The sequence below is a fragment of the Macrotis lagotis genome, chromosome X, assembly GCF_037893015.1.
Source record: "Macrotis lagotis isolate mMagLag1 chromosome X, bilby.v1.9.chrom.fasta, whole genome shotgun sequence".
In the NCBI taxonomy this organism is placed as follows: Eukaryota; Metazoa; Chordata; class Mammalia; order Peramelemorphia; family Peramelidae; genus Macrotis; species Macrotis lagotis.
Window position 1 is genome coordinate 350,467,280 of NC_133666.1, and position 13,462 is coordinate 350,480,741.

A 13,462-nucleotide genomic window follows, 5' to 3' on the forward strand; every position below is an offset into this window, starting at 1 on the left:
ATTCAAATATCCTAATAATGAGGTGTTACAGAAATATGAATTTCAGATATGTATTTCATGTAGTTATTCCATTAAATAGGTTTTTTTTAAGTATTCAAGATCTTTGTGGTTAATTCATTAGCTCCCTGAAAATGATGATAGGCCATACTGATATCAAATTGTGAGCTGACCTTTCTGTCCCCCTAATTTGCTTTACTACTCTCCTCATATGACCATTCAAAATTTGCTTAGGATGTTTGTAAGCATGTTTTAATTAATTGTATCATATTGATGGCAATTTTTATAGAGTTGTTCTACAATGTGATTCGAGTCTATTTCTCTGAATAAACTCCATGACTTTAAAACCTTTGTTTGCCAACTTAGTAACCAAAATGTTGATGCATAAAACAGCCTTATTATTGCTTAAGTAAAAGTATAATTGTGTCTTAATGGACAGGTTTCTTACCTTTATGTCTTTTATGACCATACTATACTATGACGACTTAAAAAAATCTCATTAAGGGATTTTAAAAATTATAGGAATATATGTAAAGCAAATTATATTTCTCTTCCTATTCTCTATTGATATATTCACTGTATCAACAATGGCCACTTATATGTACTAGTTTATATGTATAGGGTTAGAAATATGACTTGTTATTTGATCTTTTCTTTTTCCTTTTTCTGATATTGCCTAAAATTTATGTTTCTGAAGACTTGTCTTCTTTACAGGGGAATAGTAGGGGGAAATAGGAATGCTATGACCTCTATTCTCTAAACCATTTCTCCCTGGAAACTTGATATGTTATATACAATTAAAACAATTACCTCCCTTTTTAGTCTTGGGAGCAATATGATGCTTTTTAGATCAGAATGGTTCCTTTCTAAACTGTTTTTTAAAGTTTTTAATAATGCAAAATTAGTTGAATACTTAAGTTAGCATCCAGAAGAACCTCATTAGATTCTTTTCTATAACTTTGGAACATGGAGCAAATCAATAAACTTCTTTAAATTTAAATTTTATAAAAAATAAAAGTGTTATTAAAACCACCTACCACACTAGATGTTTTTGAGGATCAAATGAACTAACATTGCTAAAGTATTTTTCCAAATTAAGGTGTTTTTGGTGAAACTGGAACAGTAACAAAGCACAGTAGACAAAGAACACAAAGCTTTAGGCCTGGAATCAAGAAGACCTGAATTGACATCTGACTTCAGATACTAACTCTGTGATCCTGGGAAGGTCACTTTACCCTGTCTATCTAAGTCTCCTCATTTGTAAAATAAGTTGGAGAAGGAAAAGGCACTTCAGTACCTCTATCAAGACAACCTCAGATGGAGTTCTGAAGAGTTGAATAATACTCTAACAGTTGGACAGCAATAATGAATAAATTCATATTATCCCAGAGTCCATTCTTAACATTCATACAGAGGTTTACCTCAGTCTATATGTAGAATTTTTTTGCATCTCCAGCTAATCTTTAGCAATCCTATATTTCAGTTAAGAAATCATTTATGTAAAGGAAGCAAGCAAAGTGTATAAGAGTCATATTCTTCACATAAATTGAGGAACTTTCACTGTACTTAAATGCTCCTCAGTCATTAAAGAGAGGAGTATAACTCAAAGCTTCATCCCAAGTCCTTTGCTCTGATATGCCTTCTAAGATCCATGCGCTCATCTCTATCTCTCTCTTTTTGGCTGCATTTTCCTTTCCTTTTCTTTTCTTCTCTGCTTTCTTCAATTGATTTTTGACCCACTGTTGTTTGTGACTTTCAGGTAGGCTAGTTAAGTCAGCACAGACCTTTACCTATAGTCTCCTCTTTTTATCTATTATTTTATAAATCTATGCCTCTTAAAAATTTTAAAACTACCTAATTCTCAAGTTAATCTTCCAGTTCTAAAATACAATTTGCAACTCTTCCAGGACTGGGAGGGAATTCTTGTCTCACTGAACTGTAAATATTCACAACTAATCAGTGCTCAAATCTTTTTACATTTAGAAAGAAACAGGTTTCTCTTTTCTTTTTTATATTATCAAAAGAGTTATAACTTTCACAGTCAGAGAAAAGAAGACTACTGCTCATCAATTGGGGAATGGCTAAAGTTATGGAACATGAATACCTTGGGATATTTTTATTCTATAAGAAATCATAAATGGTTGAACTCTAGAGAAGTATGGAATGAATTATAGGATCTGATGCTGAGCAAAGGGAGCAAAACCAAGAGAACAACATGCACATTAACAACAGCATTATGGGATGATAAACCTTGATGGAAGCAGATCCTCTCAGTAGTTCAGAGAGCCAGGACAACCATATTAGACCGACAATGAACAATGCTATTCTCATCCAAAATAAGACAAACCAAACAAAACAAAAACAAAACAACAGCAAAAAACCCTTCAGAATCTGATGAACATTTTACAAAAATTATCTCTCATGTATCTCTTTCTCTTAATCCTAATTCCTCAGGCCAAAATGATTAATCTATAACCATGTTTATCAAAAATATGTATGTACAATGCTTACCTGACTGCTGCTGGGGGGAGGGAGGTGGGAAGGGAGGAGACTGAAAGGAAATTTTGCAACTTAATAATACACATGTGCATATGGATGACAAAATAAATAATAATAATATTAAAACCAAAAAAATGAAGACACTCTCCAGGATTACTTCCAGTTAAGATTTTTTAAGTTAGGACAGCAGCACTGTTCAGTGAAAATGCACAAATGAATTACAGCAATTCTTCATTTTTGTTTAACACTCTCAAAAGAATACCTTCAAATATTAATAAAAAAATTCTAGCATTTCAATTTTGTGATTACTCAAATCTTGAAATTTAAGGTCAAAGCAAATGGTTATATGTGTGCATGTGCATGTGCATGTCACGTGTGTATGTGTGTGTGTGTAGAAAGAAAAATTTTCCAAATTATGACACTAGAAGAGAAAAAAAAAATGAAGTGAGAATAATTTTTAAGAAACTTTCCATTTTTCAGAATCCCAAATAAAGACTTTTGGAACTGCCTTTTTTCCCTCCCCTAATTTGTTTAAGTTTTATCAGTTTGGGAGATGACTTATCCTCGTTGGTCTTTTTTTTAAATATGCCCATCCTTCTGATTTTTATAGAGCTATCATGGGTTAAAGGAATTGATTTAATACAATATTAATTAATTCATAATAAAATATTAATGTGTATGTGTACTATATCCTAGTGTTATTTTCTCTTTTAGAATGAAAATTAAAATTTAGAATTCAGTAAGTTGTATAGGTGTTCAAACAAGGGGAAGAAAATGTTGAGGCCAAAGAAGGTAGCATTTGACTGAAATTAAGCAGCATATATTTCTCCTCCTATTTTCCAGATCACCTTATAGGTACCCTTTGCCATTTCACCAAATTCTAAATTTAATTATATAGACTGTCTTCTCCTATTTAACCTCAATAAAGATAGAGATTGAATTATTTATTTTTTCCAATTACATACAAAAATAGTTTTCAGGGGCGGCTAAGTGGCACAGTGGATAAAGCACCAGCCCTGGAGTCAGGAGTACCTGGGTTCAAATCCCGTCTCAGACACTTAATAATTACCTAGCTGTGTGGCCTTGGGCAAGCCACTTAACCCCATTTGCCTTACAAAAAGACCCTAAAAATAGTTTTCAACATTCATCCTTTTGTAAATTTTTGGCTTCCATATTATTTCTACCACTCTCCCTTCCCTCTCCCATTCCTAATCCCATGATAGCAAGCAATCTGATATAGACAATACATACACGATATTGTTTGTCATATTTCCACATCAGACATGTTAAGAAAGAATTGTACCTAAGAAGGAATAAAGATCATGAGAGAGAAAGAAAGAAGAAAAGAATTTTACAAAACGAGAATTGTATGCTTTGCTCTGCATTCAGATGCCATATTTTTGCCTCTGAATTTGGATGGTTTTTTCCATAAGAAGTCTTTTATAATTGTCCTTGAACCACTGAAAATAACTGCCTCTACTAGAGTTGAACATCTCATAATGATGGTTTTTATGGAACAATGTTTTCCTGATTATAATTTCTTCACTCAACATCAGTTCATGAAAGGCTTTCTATGCTTCTCTAATGTCTGTCGTTTCATGATTTCTTATACTATTCCATCACATTCATATACCATAAGTCATTGTCATTCCCTAGTTGGTGGACATCCCTTCAATTTCCAATTCCTTGACACTATCAGAATAGTTGCTATAAATATTTTTGTTTATATGGATCTTTCCCCCTATTTATGATCTCTTTGGAATATAAACCTAATAGTTGTAACAGTTTGTCCTTTGGGTATAGTTCCAAATTGCCCTATAGAAAACTTGGATCAATTCACCAATCAACCATAGTGACCCAGTTTTCCCACATCCTCTCCAAAATTGATCTTTTTCATTTTTTATCATTTTAACCAATCTGATAGGTATGAGGTGCTATGTCAGAGTTGTTTTAATTTGCAATTCTCTGAACACTATTGATTTTGGAAATTTTTTTCATATGACTAGGGATAATTTTAGTTTCTTCAGCTGAATATTTCCTGTTCATATTCTCTTTACAGGGGAATAGTTCATATCCTCTGACTGTTTATCAATGGAAGAATTAATTGTATTCTTATAAATTTCACTCAGTTCTCTCTATATTTTAGAAATAATTCCTTTATCAGAAACACATGCTGTGAAAATTGTTTTGCAGCTTTCTATACTTTTTCTAATCTTGGTTCCCTTGGTTTTATTTGTGCAAAAACATTTATTTCCTTCCATCTAATCTCCCCCCCCCTTTTTGTACTTTTCTTCCTTTTTTCCCCTTATCTCTCCTCACTAATGTTTTGTTCCTGACTGCTGCCTGAGTCACACTGACCTTTCCCTTTTTCCTTTCTACTACCCTGTGGGATAGATAAAATTTTAAAACCAATTAGAAATGAATATTCTTCCTTTTTTGAGCTAAATCTGGTGGGTAAGATTTAATCCGTGTTTAGACAGTCCCTTCATTCCCTCTATTATAGGTTCTTTGAGAATCTTAATGTCATGCCTTCCCTCAATATTATCCTTTTTTTACAGGTCTTAATCATTTTATGCTTTTCTTGAACCTCCAACCTTTGTCATAGAATACTCCTTTGATTATTCTGATAGAAATTCAATTCTCAAGAGACTTAATTATTATCTCTATCACGTTAAATTTGTTCCCATACCATCTATTCAAATATATTCCTTCAAACTGCCTGAATATAAATAAAATCCTCATGAGTTAAAGGGTCATTACCTTATGATCATTTTAGACCCAAACTCTCTATCTGAGCACTCTCCCTTCAAATTTCATAATATAAATTCAGCCTTCATAAGATAAAGTAAATCATCACATCATGATCAATTTATACTCATGCCTTCTGTCTAATTATGTCCCTTTCAACTGTCCTAAGAGAAATATAATGCTTTTAAAGAAAATTTATTTATTTAAAGCAAAGGAGTTAAGTGATTTTTCCAAGGTCATACAGCTAGCCAATTATTAAATGTCTGAGGTCATATTTGAACTCAGATCCTTCTGACTCAAGGATCAGTGCTGTATCCACTGTGCTGCCAAACTGGTCCCTTATTATCAAGAATTATAGTTATTGTTTTCTCATTTGGTCATACTGACTAATTTTTTAATTTATTGACTAACTTTTTTATTTCTGTTCACCTTTTTATACATCTCTTGAGTTTTGTATTTAAAAATCAAAAAATCTTTTGGAAGTCCTAGATTTCATTGAAAATCTATCTTATCCCCTGAAAAAATATGCTGAATTTTGCAGTATAGTTAATTCCTATTTCTTAGGCTTTTGCAAGGCAATGGGGTTAAGTAGCTTGCCCAGGACCACACAGTTAGGTAATTATTAAGTGTCTGAGGCCAGATTTGAACTCAGATACTCCTGACTCCAAGGCCAGTGCTCTATCCCCTGTGCCACCTAGCTGCCCCAGTATAGTTGATTCTTGATTGTTATGCAAACTACTTTGCCCTTCAGAATATCATATTTCTGGCCTTTTTATCCTTTTACATTGAAGCTGTTGAATCCTATGTAATATTGACTGTGATTCCCTGGTATTTAGATTGCTTCTTTGAGCAACTTGCAGCATTTTCTCTTTTAGCTGAGAATCCTGAAATTTGTCTGGAATATTCCTTGGAGTCTTATTTGGGGATCTCTTTCTGAGTGTGATGGGTAAATTCTTTCAAAGACCATTTTAATCTCTTGTTTTAGTATATTATGGTAGTTTTCTTTGATAATTTCTTACATGATATTAGCCAGGTTCTTTCTCTCATTATGATTTTCAGGTGACCAATAATTTGTAAATGATCTCTCCGAAATCTGTTTTTCAGGTTGGGCACTTTTCCAATGAGGTTCTTTGCATTTTCTTCTATTTTTTTAGCCTTTTGTTTGATAGAATTTTGACATCACATAGAATTATTAGTTCCTATTTGTTCAACTCTAATTTGGGGCGTTTTGTTTTATTCTTTTGTGGTATTATCTTTATTGATTCAGATAAAAAGAAAACAAGGTTTGAGGTCGCCTTGAAATACAAATTCTTCGTTTCCAGGATTTCATGCAGTATTAAAGCACAAAGTTTCTTCTGTGTTCTTTTCAAATTGGTTAATTTTAATTTTAGGAGTTGATTTTTTTGTTTGACTAATTTATTTTTAATATGTTTTTCAGTCATTTTTCATAATTCTCCTGCATGTGTCTCATTTCTTTTGTCCATTTTTCTTTGTCCTCTCTTCTTGGACTTTTTAAAATCCTCTTTGTGTTCTTCCAAGAGATCTTTTTGGATTTGAGACCAGTTCATAAACCCCTTGGGGCCTTACATATAGGTATTTTGTCACTGCTTTTCTCTTCTGAGGTGGTGTTTATTATCCCTCAGTATTGGAATTTTTATGGTTGTCCCTTTTTGATTTGTTTTGTTATGTACATTTTGAGAGTTGAGCTCTCCACCTGGGGCTAAAGGGATACATCCCAAGCTATTTGTTCTGGGATCTTGGGTTTGGTACCTTGCTCATTGCTTGCCTATGGCCTTGTGTTTTGGTCCTTGTGTTACAGTAGTCTAATCCAGTCTGACCTGCTGCACCAGTATTCCTGGGGCTTTACCTTTGACTTCCAAACAGGGTAGGGGGTTCTCACTTCTGATCTGCAGTACCACTGACTGAGCAGACACCTATGTGAGACATAACTTTACTGAATTTCTTCCATAATACCTAAAATTGAGCACACTAGTTTCTTTTTCATAGGTTCTGTCATTGTAGGGTCTATTTATAGGTTCCATTCAAAGTTGTTTTTAGAAAAACTTCAGGAACTTTCTAGCTTTATGCTGCCATCTTGGTTCAACCCCTAGAAATCCCCAGGCATTTACAACTAATATTACAGGTATATTTATTGTTTTTCTAAAAAATGTATTTTATATGGTACTAAAATAATAATATTCAAATTCATTTAAGTTATCTTAGGATTCATTGAAACTTTTTGCTATTCTACATTTTTGAAATCATTGAATATGTATAGTAACATCACTATTATGTGGATGACTACCAAAAATATTATACTATAAAGGATCATTTGCAAATGAAAAAGTTGGGGAACCATTGTTCTAGAAAGACATGATCGGGGGTGGGGTCAAGATGGTGACAGGAGAAGAGCCTCTCCTAGGTGTTCTCTCCATAATATTTCAAAAAAATCTTAAAACTATGACTCTAATTAAATTTTAGAAAGACAGACACAGAAAGATCTAATGAGGCAATTCTCCAGAAAAAGGTAACCTGGAAAATAGTGAAAAGGATCCACTCCACAGGGTTAGAGGGACTACCTGCCAGAGTGAAGAAACTTCAGCCTCCTGGAGGCAGCCCCAGAGTGCCTGGGAGGCACAGCTCATGGCAGTGAGGCAGTTTCCTGACCTAAACCCTGGGGAACACTAGGAACAAATTGGAGGATCAGTAGGAAAACTTGTGCCAGAGAGAGTACATGAAGCCGAGCACTCAGGGCACTCAGTAAGCAGCAGTGGCCCCAGCAGCCAAGATCCAGGAAGGGGATGCAGGTGGAGCAGGCAAGCAGGAGACCCCAGGCAACTAAGCCTTGAGTGTTCAGCCTACCCAAGGTAAGGGAGTGGGGAGAGACTACCAGGGTCTCTCCTCTGTACCTGGGACAGGACTCTGGTGCTCTGACCACATTCAGATCCTGATCAGAGTCTAGGCACCCCATAGAACAGCTGCCCACAACTCAGCCCCATGGAAGAGGGGTGTGCTTGTGGTCATTCACAGACCAGAAAGGAACACAGAGCTTCACACACTGAGGTCCTGTAGGGGGTGACCCAATAATACCCACAATCTCAGGAAGCACCGCAAAACTGGACACAAGCTAGAGAAATGAATAAACAGAGAAAAAAGAGGAACACCATTGAGAAAAACATTATATATGATCCCAAGAAGCAGCAAAAGACTCAATCTGAAGATGAGGAAGGATAAACTTGGGCATCTAAAGACTCCAAGTAAAACAAAAATTGGGCTCAGGTTATAACAGAGCTCAAAAAAGATTTTGAAAAATCAAGTAAGGGAGATAGAAGAAAAATTGAGAAAAGAGATAAGAGAGATGCAGGAAACACATGAAAAAGAAGTCAGTAGCTTTGGTCAAGGAGATTCAAAAAATGCTGAAGAAAATAAAATGTTAAAAACCAGCATAGTTCAAATGGATAAAACAGTTCAGGAAGTTATTGAGGAGAAGAATGTTTTAAAGAGCAGAATTGGCAAGATGGAGGGGAAGATAAGAAGACTCTCTGATGAAAACACATCCTTCAGATAGAGAATAGATCTAAAGGAAGCTGATGAGTTTATAATATATCAAGATACAATACATCAACACCAAAAGAATGAAAAATTAGAAGAAAATGTGAAACATCTCATTGCAAAAATAACTGGTCTGGAAAAGAGATTCAGGAAAGATAATTTAAAAATGACTGGACTCCCTGAAAGTCATGATCAGGAAAAGAGCCTTGACTTCATTTTTAAAGAATTCCTAGAGGAAAATTGCCCAGATAGCCTAGAGACAGAGGGCAAAATAGAAATTGACAGAATCCACCAATCTTTCCCAGAAAGAGATACAAAAAAGGAACAACCCCCAGGAATATTATAACCATGTTCCAGAACTCCCAAGTCAAAGAGAAAATATAACATGCAGCCAGAAGAACACAATTCAAATCTTGTGAAGCTACAGTCAGGATCACACAGGACTTAGCAGCAACTACATTAAGGGCTCATAGGATTTGGAATTTTATATTCCAGAAGGCAAAAGGGCTTGGAATGCACCTGAGAATCAACTACCCAGAAAAACTGGACATCCTCTTTCAGGGAAAAAGATGGACTTTCAATGAATCAGGGGAATTTCAATTGTTCCTGTTGAAACAACCAGAGCTTAACAGAAAGTTTGCCCTTCAAATACAGGACTCAGGTGAAGTATAGAGATTGGAGGAGAAGGCTAATATATGAGGGACTTAATGATGATGAATTGCATGTATCTCTGAATAGAAAAATGATACTGCTGATGATAATCATATAAAACTCATTTAATAGAGCAGGTAGAAGGAGCTTATAAAGATGAAGCATAGGAGAGAGAGCTTAATTTGAAAATATAATATATTGTAAAATAGAGTCAATGGCTAAAAGAGAAATGTACTGGGAGTAAGAGAAAGGAGAGATGGAATTAGCTAAGATATAACATATAATGGGATTTTTTTTAATTGCAATGAGTTATTCCAATGATATGGGAGGGGGAAGGGTAGGGGGAGTGAGGAAACCTTTGCTCTCATCAGAGGTGGCTCAGAGAGGAAACAGCATATACACTCAATGGGGTATAGACATCTAGGGTAAAGAGGAGAGAAGGGGACAGGGAAGGGGAGGATGTGGGTGATGGAGGAGAGGGTGGATCATGGGGGAGAGTGGCCAGATATAAGATTTTTTTTTTTACTTCTAGCAAGGGGCTGGGATTGGGTGGCCTGTCTGGGATCATGGGGATGGGTGGTTGCTGGGCCTCAGGATTGGTATGTGGGCTTGGGGACTCTTGACCCCAGGGCCAGTAATTGGTCCACTGCTACCCCACAGCATGTCTTAGAGGAGGGTCAGAGTGAAAGGAGAGAGAAAATATAGTACATGGTAGTGGGGAGGTATGGATGGAAGGAGTTGCTATCAGTGGTGGTAACAATGGAAAAATATGGAAGTAACTTCTATGATGAACTTATGATAAAGAATGTAATCCACCTGAGATGGAGCTGGACTGAACGGGACATTTTTTCACAGACTGAAGCAAGTTTTTTTTTCCCCTTTGCTTTTCTTTATTTCTCGTGAGGGTCTATATTTTTGGGGAAGGGGGTATTATGTTTACTCTTGAACAAGAATATTTTAGTAATCATTTGTACAAAAATAAAAACAAATAAGTAAATAATTAAATGAATGAAAGAATGAATGATGAATAAAGAAAAGAAAAAAAATGAAAAAAGAAAGACATGACCAGGTCTTTTTGTTACACCAAGACTGTGAGAATGACAGAAAAATTAGACATTCATGCAATTTTTCACAAAGAGGCCCCATTCCTGATAGTTGGGAAAATCCTTAAAAGAGGCTTAGTCTGACATAGCTATATTAAAATGTCAAACTAATAGAAGGGGCATATACATTTTCTTCTTTTGTAAACTTTTACAATATACACTAGAGGTAATGAATCTTTGTCATTTCTTTTGACTTTGATTTCTGCCATCTACAAAGAGAGAAAGAAAATTCAGGGAACAAAAGCTGGGCTTTCTATTTTAATGCTGCATGAAATGTTGGAAGTGAAGAATTTCTATTTCAAGGAGAACTTGAGCCTTATTTTTTTCTAATCTGAATCAAATGAGACAATTCCATAAAAATTTTCCTCATTGATTAGACTTTAATTGATGGTCAGTAGTTATTACAATGAGCTTTGCCTTGAAGAATAATTAAACAATAGAATTTGATTATGAACCTCAGCATTTTATTCACCCTTGAAGATCCCTGAAACAAATTCAAATTGCAAGATCACCTCAGGGGAAATAAGTAAATGTTGTTTTATTCTTGTAATATTCTCTGCAGAACAAAAAGAATGAAAAAACATAATAGAGTTTATTAAATAATTCATCTTATTAGACCTACAACTATCTAATAATGAAAAAGTTCCTTTGTTCCCAAGAGTAAAAGTTATCAAATAAAAATGATATATCTGCATAAAAGTGAACAAACTGCTACTGCAAAGCAAAACAATAGAGACAGTCACAAGGTGAAGATGTCATATCATCAAACACAAGCAAACACATTAAGTGCCCAAAATACCAAATATAAAATGTTTTTTTCTTTGCTTTATCACACATATCAAAGTGATATACAATTTCTCTCCCTAATAAAGATTTGACCCAATGATTTGTACTGAACAATAACTGTTTTAAAAATTATCTTTAGATCAATATCTGTTGGTTTAAAGTTATTTGCATACTTTTTTTCTAACCAAGAATCATAGCAGTTAGGTGGAACAATGGATAAACAGGTGGACCTGGATTCAAAAACACCGCTTGTCCTGAGGGCAAGTATATAATTAACTTAGGCAAGTCACTTAACCTAGTTTGCCTCAGTTATCACACCTGTAAAATGAATTGAAAAAGTAAATCCAATATATCTTCTAAGAAAACCCTAAATGAGGTCATGCAGCATCACCCAAAACTGAAAAACAACTGAACAACATTAAAAATCAGACCTTGCAAAATATGTAATGTATCTTATACATATACATATATGTACATATACATATATATATATATATATATATATATATATATATATATATATATATATATATGAAAGGGTTTAGGGTGCAACTAGGTGGTGAAGTGAATAGACAACCTCCTGGAGTCAGGAGAAACTGAGTTCAAATCTGGCCTCATACACTTAATGATTGCCTAACTGCGTGACCTTGGGAAAGTCACATAATCCCATTGCCTTAAAAAAAAACCAAAATTTTTAAATAAATAAATAAGTAAATAAATGGGTTTTATTCAGATTCATCTATTAGCAGAAAAAAAAGAAAGAGAGCAGATGACCTGGGCTTTTGTTTATCTTATTTGTTTGTTTGTTTTGTATTCCCACATGGGAAAAAATCCATAAGAATGAAACATTATATAATGAGATAGTGTTCTCCCACCACTTCAAAAGTGAAAATTTCCACCTTAAATTACCTTTTTTTTCCAACACTTTCAGTAAAGAAATGAAGTATACAAAAAAAAAGATAAACTTAAATGCAAACTGTATCCTATGGTGCAGGCCCTCCTGGGAAATGAGATTGGAGAGGAATTTTAATATTTTTGGATAAAATTTAAAGTTAGTTTGTACAAATACACACACACACGCACACACACACACACACACACACACACACACACACACACACACACACATATATATATATATAAACATATGGTTATAAACATATGTGTATGTGTTTGAACTGCCAAATACTATGGGATTTTCTCAGTTCTTATCTTTATTGATCTTTCCGTAGCCTTTAAAACTTATTTACCATTTGCTCCTGTATATTTTCTTTTTCTTTATTTTCACATCTTTGTTCTCTCTTAATTCTGCTATCTATATGACTATTCCTTTTCAACACACTTTGTTAGATACTTAAATGGATTAGAACCAGATGACAATATTACGATGCTCAAGATTTACTCTGGACTATCTTCTCTTCTACCTCTATATTCCCTTATTCAGTCATCTCATAATTACTATGGGTTAAATGAACATCTTTATGAAAATGATTTTCAAATACATATTTTCCATCGCTCCTTCTCTGCTGAGCTCACTATCACATCACCTCCTTCATTTTGAACATTACAAATTAGTTACACCAAAAATTTCAAAATCAAAATACACAAAATTGATCTCATCTTTCTCCAAAAACTCTCCTACTTTCAAAGTTCCCTTACTACTTTTGAAAATATATCATTCAGTCACCAAGTGCATCACATTTCTGTTATCTTCCACTCTTCACTCATACTCACCCCATATATCTAATCAGATGCTATTTTTTTTTATTTCAGGCTTAGCAATATAGCTAAATATACTCTCCCGCACTATGTCTTACTCTCTCAGAGAGGGTGCTGTTCTCTATGAGAAAACAGAATTAAATAAGCTAAAAGGAAATATGAAATATACATGTTTAGAGGATCCACCTCAGGTATTCACATGAATTATTTGTGCACCACCTGTGGTACAGAGTTCTGAGCTCTTAATTGTCTGATCAGCCACAATTGGAAACACTGCAAGATTCAAAATGTCATGATGTTAATTTGATCCTCTTTGAGATGGAAAACTATCGTTCATCATTTCAAACTCTATTCATTATCATCTAATTCCTGAACAGGAAAAGGATTTATACAACATTTAAATTTAA